The following is a 14,705-nucleotide window of genomic DNA, read 5'->3' on the forward strand; positions in this document are numbered from 1 at the left end:
AAAACTTCAGGACACTACACTGTAAATTTAAGAAGTGCAAGTGGATGGATAGAATGCAATGACAGCAAGCTTACATTGAAACAAAACCTGCCTTTCAAACTTACCAATTCATATCTCTTTTTTTCAACCAGTGTTTGTTCTTCATCAATCACAGTAGCATTGTTCGGCCTACCAGGGGTGATGTCTTGAAAATGGTCTCCGGAATTCAAATATGATTTATATCTATTTTGAGTAGTGAACTACTTACAAGATGATAACATTTTATTTTTTTCAGATGTTTCTTTAGATTAGTCCAGTAGCTAGAATAGTTTATTGATTAGTTGTAGTGAGTGCAATGCATTATGTCACTTCTTTATAGAGCCATACTGTGCCTTTCTGGGTTTTTGTTCTACAATCTGAATGATTGTTTTCCCTGCTGTTCCAGGATGAAGCTTCAAACAATACATTATTTACAATTTACAAGTGAGAAAGCTGAGAACTGCAAAAAAGGAAACGTGAGATGTTTTAATTAAACGTATATTTGCTTTACAATGTTGTACCCGTGTGATGTTTTATTATTAACATGAAAATTGTTTTTGCAGAAACTTAAACTTTGTTATCCAAATTATTAACATGTAACAATAACTTATATTTATGTTTTCTCTTTTACCACAGATCAATGGAACCATTTATTGCAGTAATGTAGGATACCAATTACCATCATCATCATCAACTTCATTTCGATCACGTAGATCATAAAAAGTACACCGCACAAGTAAGTAAAACAAACATATAAAAGCATTGTCAGATAAATATGCTAAAAAAGACCATTACCATATAATAGTTTTACAAATGCATGGTACAACAAGTTAAAAAAGAATAAAATGCTTCATGCAAATGATTTCCCACGCCATGCATACCAAAATCTTGGGAGGCCGTAAACCATTACTCTACATGTGTCAGTACACAAGATTCTCAGCACCTCAAGATAATGGCCCGGGCCTGCTAATCTACACAACGGGAGTATACATGTTTTCCTCCAGGATAAATGGTGTGGGCAAAAGAAGAGTAAATGGACAATAGATTCCGGGTAGGCTTTACACACAGGGCACAGATCATCAATGGGAACATTACGGGACCACTTGGAGCAAAACAGTTTGTTAGGTAAAGTATTATAGCGGAACTGTAAGAACAGTTTATGTGCCAGAGGGGGAACGATTTCATCAATACTAGGCTCGAAACGGGGGACAGATTTAAAGTTCAGAAAGTCAATAGTCAGACTGGTCACAGGTTTTACCAAGTCCTATAAAGGTATCAATTCCAAATACATTTCTTTGAGCTTTACCCTCGGTACTCGGGCCATTCTTTCCGTTTCGGACCAGAATGCCTCCATCCCAACCTCCCTAGCAGTTCACTTAAAGAGACAAACCACCTAATCGATGTGGCCCTGGGAAATGTCAAAATATCGGACAGGGCCTCTCGATAGGTTTCAAGTTCTTCCACTGTCCATAGCCTATACCAAAACATTAAAAGTTTGTAGTTCAACTTATGTGCCAGCTGTCTGTGGGCAAGATCCATGTACAGGGGTATCAGGGGGGAGCTGGATGGAAGACCTACCAATGACCTTAGGAAGCGATTTTTAATGGCAGTGTGGCAGGATGAATTGCCCGTACCCCACAACTCTGCACCATAGAGTGCCCCACCTAGGCCCTTGATGTTGTAAATGTCAAATGCTGGAGCAAGTTGACAAGGTGACTAATTACATATTTACCTTTACAATACAGTCAATAAGACTGGAAGGCACACATTGCTGTATACAGTGACAAACTTTAGCAGACACTGATGTAGATACTGACACATCCATGCACACACTGATGGCATGCATTGATATACCCAACCTTACACTTTTATGTATACACTAACAAACCCACACAGAGTGTAACATAGACTTGCAGACTCAAGCATAAACTCACATACCTAGTTACACACTAATTTATACACTAAGACACACTGGCACACACTGATGCATAGAGTAACACATCCACACTGATTTATACACTCATACACTCACTGATACATACACGGAACATAATCATACATATTCAGACTGACCCAAAGACACACTAACATATTCACTGACATACTCATGCATTAATTGATGCATACACTCAGACACCCTGGGTTACAATCATATATATACTGAGACACCCACATACACATTGATACATGCACTGACATGCTCAGACACTCAGTGATACATACACTGAATCAGCCCTGGACACACTCATACATATACTGACACAGCCAAGCAAATACACACATCACTCAGACACTTACACATACATACACTCAGAAACCTGGGACACCCACATACATATAACCTCAAGCACACATTGATGCAATCACTTACTTACTCAGACACTCACTCATACATACACTTAAGAACTGCAGGACACACTCATACATAAACTGGGACAGCCAAGCACACACTGATGCATTCGCTAAGTCATTCAGACACTCACTCATACATACTCACCAGTGCTTTACTTGATCCTGCTTACTCCTACTCTGACTCTGGGACTGTTTGTGCGAGGCAGGGCAGCAATTACACTGCCATTCTATTCATGCCTGTCCCTAAAATGGCGTGGGTACAGGACGCAGGATGGAAAGACTGAAGTCTGCTCGAAGCCCCAGCAGTGGGACACCAATACCAAAAATAAAATAACAATGAAATAAAAAACAATACAAAATTCCAAACCAGCCTAAAAGAATACAGAAAGTCCCCTGAGCAGCCCCTCATCCCCAGATCCTTACTTCATTGGCCACGGAAAGAGAAAAAGGATTCACAGATGACAGCCCCTTTTAGACTCTATGTATGGAATTCTTTATGTAGGACTACTGGGAGATGAGGGCTGGTGACAAACTGGAGCTCTAAGGTCAACACTCCCCAGTGGGAGGACTGACTGTCCCTAATATGGCCGCCATGAGTGGGCCTTCCATTAAAGCACTCCTTCTCCCATTGTTGGGGAGGGATCCAGCTTTTTCTCCCTGGAGATTCAGAGACCCCTCTGAGAGAGACCACAGCGACAAGGGATTCACACTCATTAGAGGATTGGGAATGGTCCCACTACCACTGGGAGCACAGCACCATGACCGTTGCTCCCATTGGAACTTTTGACGATGCCCTCTAGGTGGAATCCAGAACCTTCTTTACGTACTGCAGTGCCCGAACAACCTTGGCAGATGACCGGTGGAGCTTTCCTTTGCAGCTATAGAGGAGTTTGGCTCTGGTTCACCCCTTGGCCGTCACCTAACCAGACAGACATCGGACTGTGTTTTACTCGTCTCCCGTTGTGTTTTCTTTCCCCTCCCCAGCCTCCTCCCTCCATGATTCTTTGTCTGCCTCCCCTGTTCCAGCCTGACTTTCCTGTTTCCTCTGAACTACATTCCTCCCTTGCCGTTTTTTTTCTAATGTTTATTCTATGCTTTTGTAACTCATGTATCCATATTATACTGTTCCCTTTCTATGTTATGCGACGCTCCAGCAACTGATGTAACTTTGTAACTATGTTCTGAAACAATGTCCTTCCTCATGTAAAGCGCTCTGATACCTCCGGGTCTATCCAGCACTATATAAAACTTTTCAAATAAAATATATAAATAAATACTCTCAGACACCATAGGACACACTAATACATACTCTCACACAACCAAGCAAATAGGCTGATACATTCACTGAATCGCTCAGACACTCCCTCATAGATACACTCAGACACCTAGGACACACTCATACATACACTGACATACCCATGCACACATCAAACCATTCACTAACACACTAACTCATACAAACACTGAAACGCTCTGGGACTCACTGATACATACACTTGCACACCCCTGGACACACGGATGCATTCACTGACACACTTATAGACTCACTCAAGTATGCACTGAGAAACCATTGGTCTCACTGATACCTACACTGACAAACCCATGCACACACCAATCCATTCACTAACATACTCACATACTTACTCATACACTCACTGAGATACTGTGCTATTCGCTGATACATCATACACGGGCACACCCTTGGACACACTGATGCATTCACTGACACACTAATGCAGTCACAAATATACAGACTGAGACATCTTGGCACTCACTGGAACATACACTAACACACATAGACACAGTTATTGATACACCTATCAACATACACATACAAATTCCCAAGAATAATAAAGAGTCAGACACAGCCATGTGTTTGATTCAATGGTGGATCTAAAAAGAACCATTTTTTTGTATGCTTCTAACAGTTTTTTTTATTTTTTGTTGTTTTTTTCTTTCCTTCAAAATGTTTGAAATGAACTTTAATGAAAAACTAAATGCAGAAGCTTTGCATTTCCAAAGCACAACGGTGTTGTAGAACAGTTATATGAAAATAAAATGAAAAAACCTAAGAGAAATGCATTTTCACCTGTGCAAAACAATCGGTGACATTCTTCACCTTTGCAACCACAAGCTTGTGGCAGGTGGTGCATTGGGTGACCATGCCTCTCAAGACGGTGCAGGTACCTAGTATTGTGATCACTGCAGGAGTGGCATGGGCAGTTGATGATTATCAAGCAGCGGCATCCAAGCTTTATCCTTCCCTCTCCCTGATGATCTGCACATTTGCCCGCTCATGAATTGTGAGGATATGTTTCTACATGCTTGAATTTCCGTGGCTATATTTTTTTGCGGTGTCACAAAACAATTCCCAGAGACTTTCTTTTCACCATTTGGTATGGTGAAAATCTGCCATGTTGAAGGCAGTTCTTCATTTTCTTCTTCTCCTGGACTTAGCACAGGTTTTGCAGGTGCAGCACTCCCTTCAGCCATTGTCAAAAGCACTGTTTGTGAAAGATATCCAAAGAGATGTTTCTCCCACAACAGCTAGAAGAAGAATAACTGTTTTAGGGAGTGGTCCTACTCAAAATAGGTGTGGTCCAATGTTAACTAATCAAATGGGTGACTCTCCTTTGTTTTCACATGAATGGATCTGTGGGCCTGAAGCTACAGATTTGCGAGTCTATGTAAATCATAAAACCACTTATTTGTTGAAAACTAAATATACAGGAGGTACTTTTAGCTTGCAAATATGGTAAGCCTTGTGGTTCATTTACAAACAGTGACTCCTATATACCCAATTGTTTTTTTAAACTTAACGAAACCGAGGGTCTGAACTGCAAACCCATTCTGATCACATCATCGGAACAAAAACCATAGGGATTTGTCCCTCTATGTTGGCATTTTTGAAAATAAAAATACAATTCTTAGTCACCTCTCATCACAACTTAAACAGTACCGCAGCAGCTAAGGAGCATAAGCACCTCTCCTATCTTCATTAGCAAATAACCTGCGCACCTTTGCTTGAATAGGAGCCCACAGAATACTGCAGTGATACCATTAGCCTGGGGCACTCCTTATTTTTTCCAAGCTTTACCTCAGACCAAGTCAGTTAGTAAGTGGAATAAAATTACCATTATTAAGGTTCCAACTTTTATCTAGTGGCAGTCACAATAATGTAGCACAGAAGGCTAATGCACCTGCTGCACAGAACATACACCATCCATAATATGTGCATAGCTCAGTAGGTTACTGCTGTAGAGAGATCTGAGTTCTGCCCACCATCCATAATATGTGCATAGCTCAGTAGGTTACTGCTGTAGAGAGATCGGGGTTTTGCGCACTGACAGGTTTGATTCCCAATCAAGTTTCACAAGAACTCATTATGTCAGCAAGAAAGAAAGTGTACCAGTATATCACAGAAGTGTATTTAATGTGGATATATCAGTAGGTTGCTGCTTTTATCACAGAACAGTAGTTTATTGTCCTTGCATTTCAGGTGCTTGGTGACAGTTTCAAGAGTTTCTTACAGTTTATTCATGCTCAAATAGGTGTAATGTTTGACATGTATCTATTTACATTGATTTCATTGATTTATTTTGCTGACAAGAAACAGTCACTTTAACTGTCACACAGTTGGTCTTGAATGCCACTTATAAATACACTGAAACTTGGAATATATACCACATAAGTCATTTGAAACCATGAAAGCTATGCCACTAAAACAAGTATGTGACTACTGATGCATTCACTCACACATCCACACAGTCACTCACACGCTTAAACACCCACTCATAAAACCAGTCATACACCAACTTAGAGACTCAAAGATTCACTCAAACAGAATGTCAGCAACCTGCAAAACTACTAACACACCAACTTTCAAAGTTTTGAAGTTACTGAATTACAAAAACCTTAGAACTTCACTGAAAAAACAAAGGCTATAGGGACGTTATAGTTTGGAAACAACATTAAAAAACCTTTGAAATTCATTGAACAAACCAAAGGTTCAGGGTTCGTTATAGTTAGGAAATAGAATTTAAAAAACCTTAGAAATTCACTGAAAAAAACAAAGGTTACAGGGCCGTTATAACTAGGCTCATATTTCACTTGAACAAAACCATTGCATTTTGACAGTTATAGTTACCTGAGCTAACTATAACTTATGCCCCTGTAATGCTCGGCTTATAACCTCACATATTACATCCCTCATGACATGGTCAGTGACATCACTCATGACATCTCAAATTACATCACTGATGACATCATCCACAGAACTACTCACACATCCACTAACTCCCCATACAACCTCTTATACAACCCCTAACACACCCACACAACCCTTTCACAGAGCCTTTCAATTATTCACAAACCCACTAAGTCATCCATAGACACTCTCACACACCCGTTCACTAACGGATACAGACACTAACACAACCACTGACTCACCTGTGCAAGTCCTCAGGTACCCACAGCTCACCAACAGACACATCAATGGAGCCAGTCACATATGTATATACTCACCCATATAGCTACTAAAACTCTCAATGATTCTTGTATACAGCCACATACATAGCCACTCACTCAACTATGCACTCACTCATACACCCACTCACTAAGTCTCAGACTCTGAGTCATTCACCTTAAATATACTCACACAGATACTCAGTTATGTAGATAATAACACATGAACTTAGTCACAGATATTGTCACTGTCATAAGCACATGCTCATTAATATCCCACTCACACAGCCACTCACTCACCTATATACTCACTACACACCCAGTCACTCAACCCAATGCCACTCATGCTCTCCGTTACTCATTCATACAGCTAATCTCACACCCACTCTTTCATCTATACAGTCTTTAACAAACATTGTCACTGATCCATACCCCACTGTAACTCCCACTGATCCACGCATACAGTTAGTCACAAAGTCAAAAACTTGCCCACACTGCCAGCTATACAACCACTCACTTCCCAATGCAGGTACTCCCACTCCCACTCACCCTCTCATAGAGAGACTCACAACCTCTCAATCACTAATTCAGCCACTAACAAAGATATTCACCCACCCATACTTCCAATAACACACCCAATCACCCACCTATACACCCACTAATATGCCCACTCACTGACCAATACTGTGACTCACACAGCAACTCTCTCACCCATACATCAACTCACAAACGTACTTATTCAGATATACAGGCACTCACACATCTGCTCACTTACCTATACAGCCACTCAGACTGCTATTCACAAACAAATTCAGACACTGACACACCCACGCACATGATATATGGTACAAATAGAGTAAGTCGTAGAGCACAAAGAACACTAATTTAACTGATGCAGTACCTTAGTATATATCTGTGAGCCTCAGAAACATTTACAAAACACTTACACTCACTGGATGATGTCATCAGTGATTTAATTTCAGATGTTATCAGTCATATCACTGACCATGTAATGAATGATGTAATATGTGAGATGGTTTTGTGTCAGTGAAATGTGAGCCTAACTATACCATCCCTGTAACCTTTGTTTTTTCATCGAATACATATATATATATATATATTCTATAGGTAGGATAATGGAGCGGTGCACTTTCCAAATAGTATGATATTCAGTAAGAAAAGCCCAATTTGTATCTTCTTTAAAAGAAACTTTATTTAAATTTTCTTGAACATAGTGAACATCAGCCAACGCGTTTCGTTCGATTTCCGAACTTCGTCAGGGCTATGGATTATGAATAGCGGGCTTGTAAGTGTTCCTTGAGTATCGATCCTGGATCGTCTTGTAGAAATGAGTCAAGATGTCATTGCAGCCTCCATATTAAGGGCTTTGGGTCGTAGATCTGACGGCTTGATTCGGGCGTGTCGGGGAAATGTATATATTCTATTATTTCAGCCTGGAGATTCATCACTTATTATGGAAACAACATTCTAGTTCCACCTGACATTCACAGTGTTGGAGAATCAGGGAACAATGTTGATGGAAAGGCTGTCTGCACACATAACCAAGAAGAGGGACAACTTTCTGGCAACCTGGTAACCAGTTCTAAGTTATATGAGCAGATTTAAGAGCAGTGATATGCCCCCTACCCTCGACTGATAACCCTTGGAATTTTTTGCTAGAAAGAGGGCAGTTGATTCAAGGAATAACTAGGAAGCTCAGTTGAGAGATGGAAATTAAGTGTATTTATGTGTGTTCCTAGATGTGCAAAATCTTTTGACTCTTGTGGGGGAGGGCAACTGGGACTGTAATTGTTTTTTTTCTTCTTTACTTTTCCTCTCTTTTCCCTTTTGCTATACGAAAGCAGTCAAGATGGCCATATCAACAAAAGCACTAGTTTGTTTTCATGGTTCCTATAAGTTGACTCTGATAGCACAGACTGGGTCCTAAAATTAATCTTAAATGATAATAATGCCATACAGTTTAATCACCAATTTACTATTCCTTGCAGGGTTAGACCCTGTTTCCATGCTGGAACTTTCTCTCCAACCTTTGATGGAGCTTTAAATATCGTTTTTTGAGTCAAGGAGAAAATTAGGAATCATAAACTTAAATTTCATTCATATTTTTAAGTTCAGTCAATGTTGAGAGTTGGGATGCATTTTTTTAAAACCCATATTCTCAAGTCAAGTCAACAAAACGTTATTTGCCACCAAGACCACAAAAGTTTAACAACCAGACAGTACATTTTAAAATGTTAAAAATCCTTATTAGTAAGATAAAATCACAATTAAACTAAATGCATCAACCATAAATACTCATATTGGTTAAAATTAAACTATACAAAATATTTCTTCTCCCCATCCTATTACAGTGATTCATAGCATTTCCAAATAGCCATTGCAGTTTTGATAAAGTTTGACACCGCACTACAAATAACAGAACTAGTCAGCCATTGCAGATATCTGAACCCCTCAACATATGTACATGGACGAATATTCTTTAGTAGGGTTGCCAAAAATCTTCTCCTTGGTTCCCTGTAAAGTGCACAAAAAAAGATAAAGTGCAGGGTGCTCTGGGTTGCCATATTGTCACAAGGACAGGGAGTGAGATTTTCCATCCACCCAGATTGTCTTGGAAATGCCACTAGAAAGTGCAAAGTGCCTAAGCTGAATCTTTTTTAAAAGAAACGTGTCTGAATGTTGGTAGTGAAGGATAGGTAAAATTGCTGTTTAGGCGTAAAAAAGCAGCTCAGACCTGAAAACTCCAATTGAGTATGACGCAGGGTTGCCCAGGTGTGGTGCACCTCTTTTATAATAACCTTAGCATTTGTAGGAATACTCATTGGGGTGTCAAAGTACTCTCCCAAACCAATCTCAAGTAACCTCTCCCTCATAAAACGAAGTCAGGGGATCTTCAAAGACTTATCCAAGTTAATACAATCTTCAATAACCTCCCTGGAAAACAGTAACTCTTGAGACACCTATATTTTGGTCCATAAAAGCAGGGGGGAGGTGCCAATGAGGTCTGCTCCATATTCCATTCCCAGTTCTTGGTGGGCAAAACAAGTGGCAGAGCTATTTGGGATCATCAATAAGCGTTTTATAAACTTCCTTTCCACCATTTGTAGCAGGTGATTTTTTTGGTAGGCACACACCACCACACATTGTAAGACGCAATGGATAAACATTTTGCTTTGTATAAAGTAACAAGCTCAGGCACCAGCTTATGGCCTAACTTACAGGCAAACCTGAACAGCCTCTCCACAACTCTACTTGTTTGCTGAGCTCTTGCTGTGACCAAGTGATCCCATTTCATCTCCTTATTGAACATATTCCCAAAATATGTCAAGGTTTCCACCTTTTCAATAATCTTGCCCCTTACAGTAAAACATCGGGTTTTAGACTTTTTTGGACCACATGCTATTATATAAGATTTAAAAAAATTGACCTTCAGATCAAGGGCCGACATAAAATCCTTAAAGGCATCCAGTGACGTTTGTAAGCTGTTGGCCGTCAGGGCCATAAGCATGGTATCATCCGCATACAAGAGTAGCGGGACTGGGTTGCCTCTGATGCCGGGGAAATCAATTTTCTTACCCAATAAAAACGCTTCCAAACCATTGGTATAAATCAGGAAAAGAAAAGGAGCTAAAATGCACCCCTGCCAAACTTCTTCAGTGGAGACAATTTGCTTAGTCGTTTACCCTTGTGGGCCAAATCTTATGGAGACAGAGGTATTAGCATGAAGTCTTCTTAAAAGCAGGATCAGTACCTTTTCAAAGCCCATTTCTCCGATTAAGGCCCACAATTTCTTCCTGTTGATGGTATCAAATGCACTGGACAAGTCCATGAAGGCAAGGTGGATAGAACCCCCTTTTGCCTTCATGTACTTGCCCATATTCAGGGACAAATTTAGGCATTGCTCTGCAGTGCCCAACCCCCTTCGGAAACCATATTGGGTTTTCGAGATAATCCCCTTATTAGTTGCCCAGGTCTCTAGTCGAGCAAGAATTACCCTACCCAGCACCTTGACGGTAGTGTCGATAAGGGTAATCGACCTGTAACAGGCAGGATCATTTCTATTCCCTTTTTTATATACAGGTACAACTATTGCCTCTTTCTAGGATGCTGGGATTGGACCAATCACAACTGATTTAAAAACATTAGTCTGCAGGGGTGCCCAAAGATTACCATTTAATTTAAATAGGTCTAATGGAACTCCATCTGGACCTGAGGCCTTCTTACAAATGCCTTTCGCTAGAGCTTCTTCAACCTCTGCCACTGTAAATGAAGCACTAAGTTCAGTGGCTTGTGCTAGATCTACGGTGAGCTCCTCATTGCTCATAGTCAGCTCCCTATCATTTGGGTTAAAAATGGTTGCGAAATGGGATTTCCCAATGTCTCCCAGAATCATTGAGACCATCTTTTTCACTTCCTCAGTGAATTGAGGTTGAATAATAATGGCCCAAAAACTTTTACTGTCTTTGAGAGCACTTGCTCTCTCCAAATCCTCCCAATGCCAGATGCCTCAACTCCTCTTTTCTTTTATTGATGGTACTTTTATATAATCGTTTAGCACATCTAATTTGTTCTCTATTACGGAGGATAGATTGGAGGGCAATATTTAAGTTCCTGTGGGCTCTAGAGCATTCTGCATAAACCATTGTGTCTCTAGGTGCTGCTTGGGCCTGGCCAGGGGTGTTAGTCTATTAGCTACATTGTTACAAATTCTTTCGAAATGTTGTACACTCATTGCTGAGGGAGAATCCTGTTGGAGTCACTCCATAATCAGGTCATGGTTTGCTTTAACTATTTCCCCCTCAAGTAGTGGGGGATATACCTCACCCCATTTTATTCTTACACCTTTGATGCGGTTATAGTGGAGCCGGCGACCATTGCCCCCCATTGTCCTAGCTGTTACTTTAAGTGAGACAAAGAGTGGGTTGTGGTCACTCCAAGAATGTGTTTCTACAGTAAAATCACAGACAAATGACGAACACTCCCTGGAAATAAACATAAAATCAATAAAACGTTCCCTACCCCGCCAACAAAAGTGGGGCACTGGACTGAGAAACTATTGGTCAAACTATCCAGATCATTCTCAATGATGATGGTATTAAAGTGCCTCACCCTGCGGGTGTGGATAAAATGCCTCAAAGGCTGTCCATCTGTATCCAAGAGACCATAATCTCTTTCATTGCTGTGCTCACAAGACATGCAACTAAAGTCCCCTACCCACAGAACACACAAAGGCTGCCACTTCCCAAACATTAGCGATTTCCATTTGCAGGGCCTCTATGACATGACAGTTCTTTGGGTCAAAGATATTATAGTACCAATTTACAAGTAAAACTCTATCCTTAATCATATTAACAATCATAATCATTTGGAACCACTGTGATGATCCTACACAGTGTGCTTTTAAAGAACCGAATTTAACTGTAATTAAGGTTACCAGCCCTCCTTTTGCCCTCCCAGCTGGAGATGGTGTGGCTGGCACGTTAAAAGCATAATAGCCATGCATCACTATGCTCTCTTTAGCCCATGTTTCCTGCAAACAAATAACATCAAATCCACCGATATATTCCAGCCAAACCTCATCCATTAATTTAGAGCAGATGCTTGCAATGTTCCAGAAGATTAGTTTAACTGAGGGTGTAGGATGACCCTGGCCAGTATCCAGAAGTATAACAATTGAAGCAAATGGGCTAACCACGGGTATCTGGGCCGGCCCCTCATCCCCACAATTGTTCTCAGTGGCTGCATTTATGACATCAGAGCAGGTTCTAGAATCACTTATGTTCTCCCTAACAATGGAACCAACAAAGTTTAAATTAGGGATTTCAGGGGGTTTTATGTTGCCAAATACCACTTTAATCACTACTCCCACTGGATCAACATATAGGAGACCCCTACGTTTGTTATCTGGTTGACGTCCAGATTGTCAAATTAGTCAATTGATCTCAGTTATTCTCATTAAGAGATTAGTAAAGTTATTTTTGGTTGTTAATAGTTTGATTAGTCCATAAATCAAATGAGCGTACAGAAATCTCATCAAAAAGAATGGTTAGAAAAAGTCATCAAGTAATACTTTAAGCACATTCCATAAAGGACTAATTCCCGATACTAAAAATCGGGATCACAGTTTCAGATTTGTAGTAACCATGAGGAGTTCAGATTCAAAATGAAAACAGTGCGATCAGGGGAGCATGAAACTCAAAGCCAAATTATAGCAGCAGAACGTCCCCTGAAGAGTAGTTCATGAAACTCAGCTGAGTTTCTATAAATCTAAACTAAATCAGCATACAGTTGCAGCAGCAATCTGTCAACAATCAAATTGCAATAGCAAGGCAATAGGGAAATAGCAGCAGCAGTAGCCACAACAGTCAATGAGCTGGCAAGGGAAAGGGAAAAAGCATTGCATCTACCTGGGACTAGGCACTAAAATAAAACATGAATACATGTTGCAGACATTGTATCGGGCTCCTTCATCCGCAGACCAATCAGGTGGCAACACTCATCACTGAGCAGATTTAGCTCCTCTGTTCCTATGAAAATACATTCAGCTTGTACAGTTTTTCACAAAGTTAGCTACAAACATTCTTGTGTAGTTAGATTCTGGAAATATAAGCTTTAGTTCCCATAGGTGTTTGAGCACGTTGGCCCTCTACATCACATTTTGATTCACTGTGAGAACAATACTAGCTAAGAGGCAAAATCACGGTTAGGTAAAGCATTACATTTAATACGAACAAGAATTATTGTACGACTATCTTATTAAAGCATTCATATGAAATCATGAGAAAATAGGAAGTTCTTGACATTTATGAATAAAATGTTGCTTATAAAGTAGTACATTTAGTAAACCAGGCCATTCTGCTGTTATGATTTATTTCTAAGCATGTCATTTTAAGGTCAAGCTTACAATTCATGTTCTGCACATTTCACCAATATTTGGTTTGCTTTTAGTTAAAGAAACTTGCTTCTTAGCTATTCTATGGCTTAGTCGGATAACTATGACTGCCTATAGCAAATCAGCACATTTCAAAAGCGTGTCATTTAAGCATTGCATTTTAAATTTATCACTGTATATTCAGCTTCTAAGTTAACTAATTTTCGTGTTAATTGTTGGACTCTATTAACTTTGACTGACAAGTGATGAATAATGTAAAATATATATATTCAACAGAATCGGAATAGAGAGAATTAAAAAAAATAGTGATCTAATGTGCTTCTTTCTCTAATCAGGCAAGGCAACAATGGCAATGTGTAGGTGAGCTGATCCCCAAGAGATGAGGCCTCTTAATCCGCAAGTGATATTTTTACAAGCATGGGGACTACATTTCACCATCCCAGAATTCATATGTCTACATCCAGTGAGGTGTTAGCATACACCCCTGCCAGAATTAGGTCTGGATGCTGAAAGAATGTCCCAGATCCTTACAATGGGTCCACTGACCATGATGGGCAGTGCAGAAATCTAAGAAATGGCGGCACCTGTGATCCAAGATCCAGAGTTCTTGGACTGGAGTGTCACGTCCTTTTATGATTGACAAATTAGAGTCAGATTAAAAATGGTCCATTTGGGAGGACTTCTAACTCCCTGCATAGCTGAGAGGGAGTGTCATTAGGGATACAAGTCTGGTGTAGCTAACCTGGCTCCCTGTCTAATGGCAAGCTTTTACTCACATGGTTGGGAATCCCCAATGCAGTATCAATTTAAGAGATCATGTATTCCCTACTGAACAAGGTACGTGACATTAGAACATTTGCATTCAAAGTCTTCTAGAATCTTTAGGTTAATTAGCTTAGTGAAGCAATCAAGACCTTCTTCGTGGGAGGTGGAGTGAAGTTTCAGAAGGAAAAATTGC

This window comes from Lissotriton helveticus, chromosome 9, assembly GCF_964261635.1.
Source record: "Lissotriton helveticus chromosome 9, aLisHel1.1, whole genome shotgun sequence".
Classification (NCBI taxonomy): domain Eukaryota; kingdom Metazoa; phylum Chordata; class Amphibia; order Caudata; family Salamandridae; genus Lissotriton; species Lissotriton helveticus.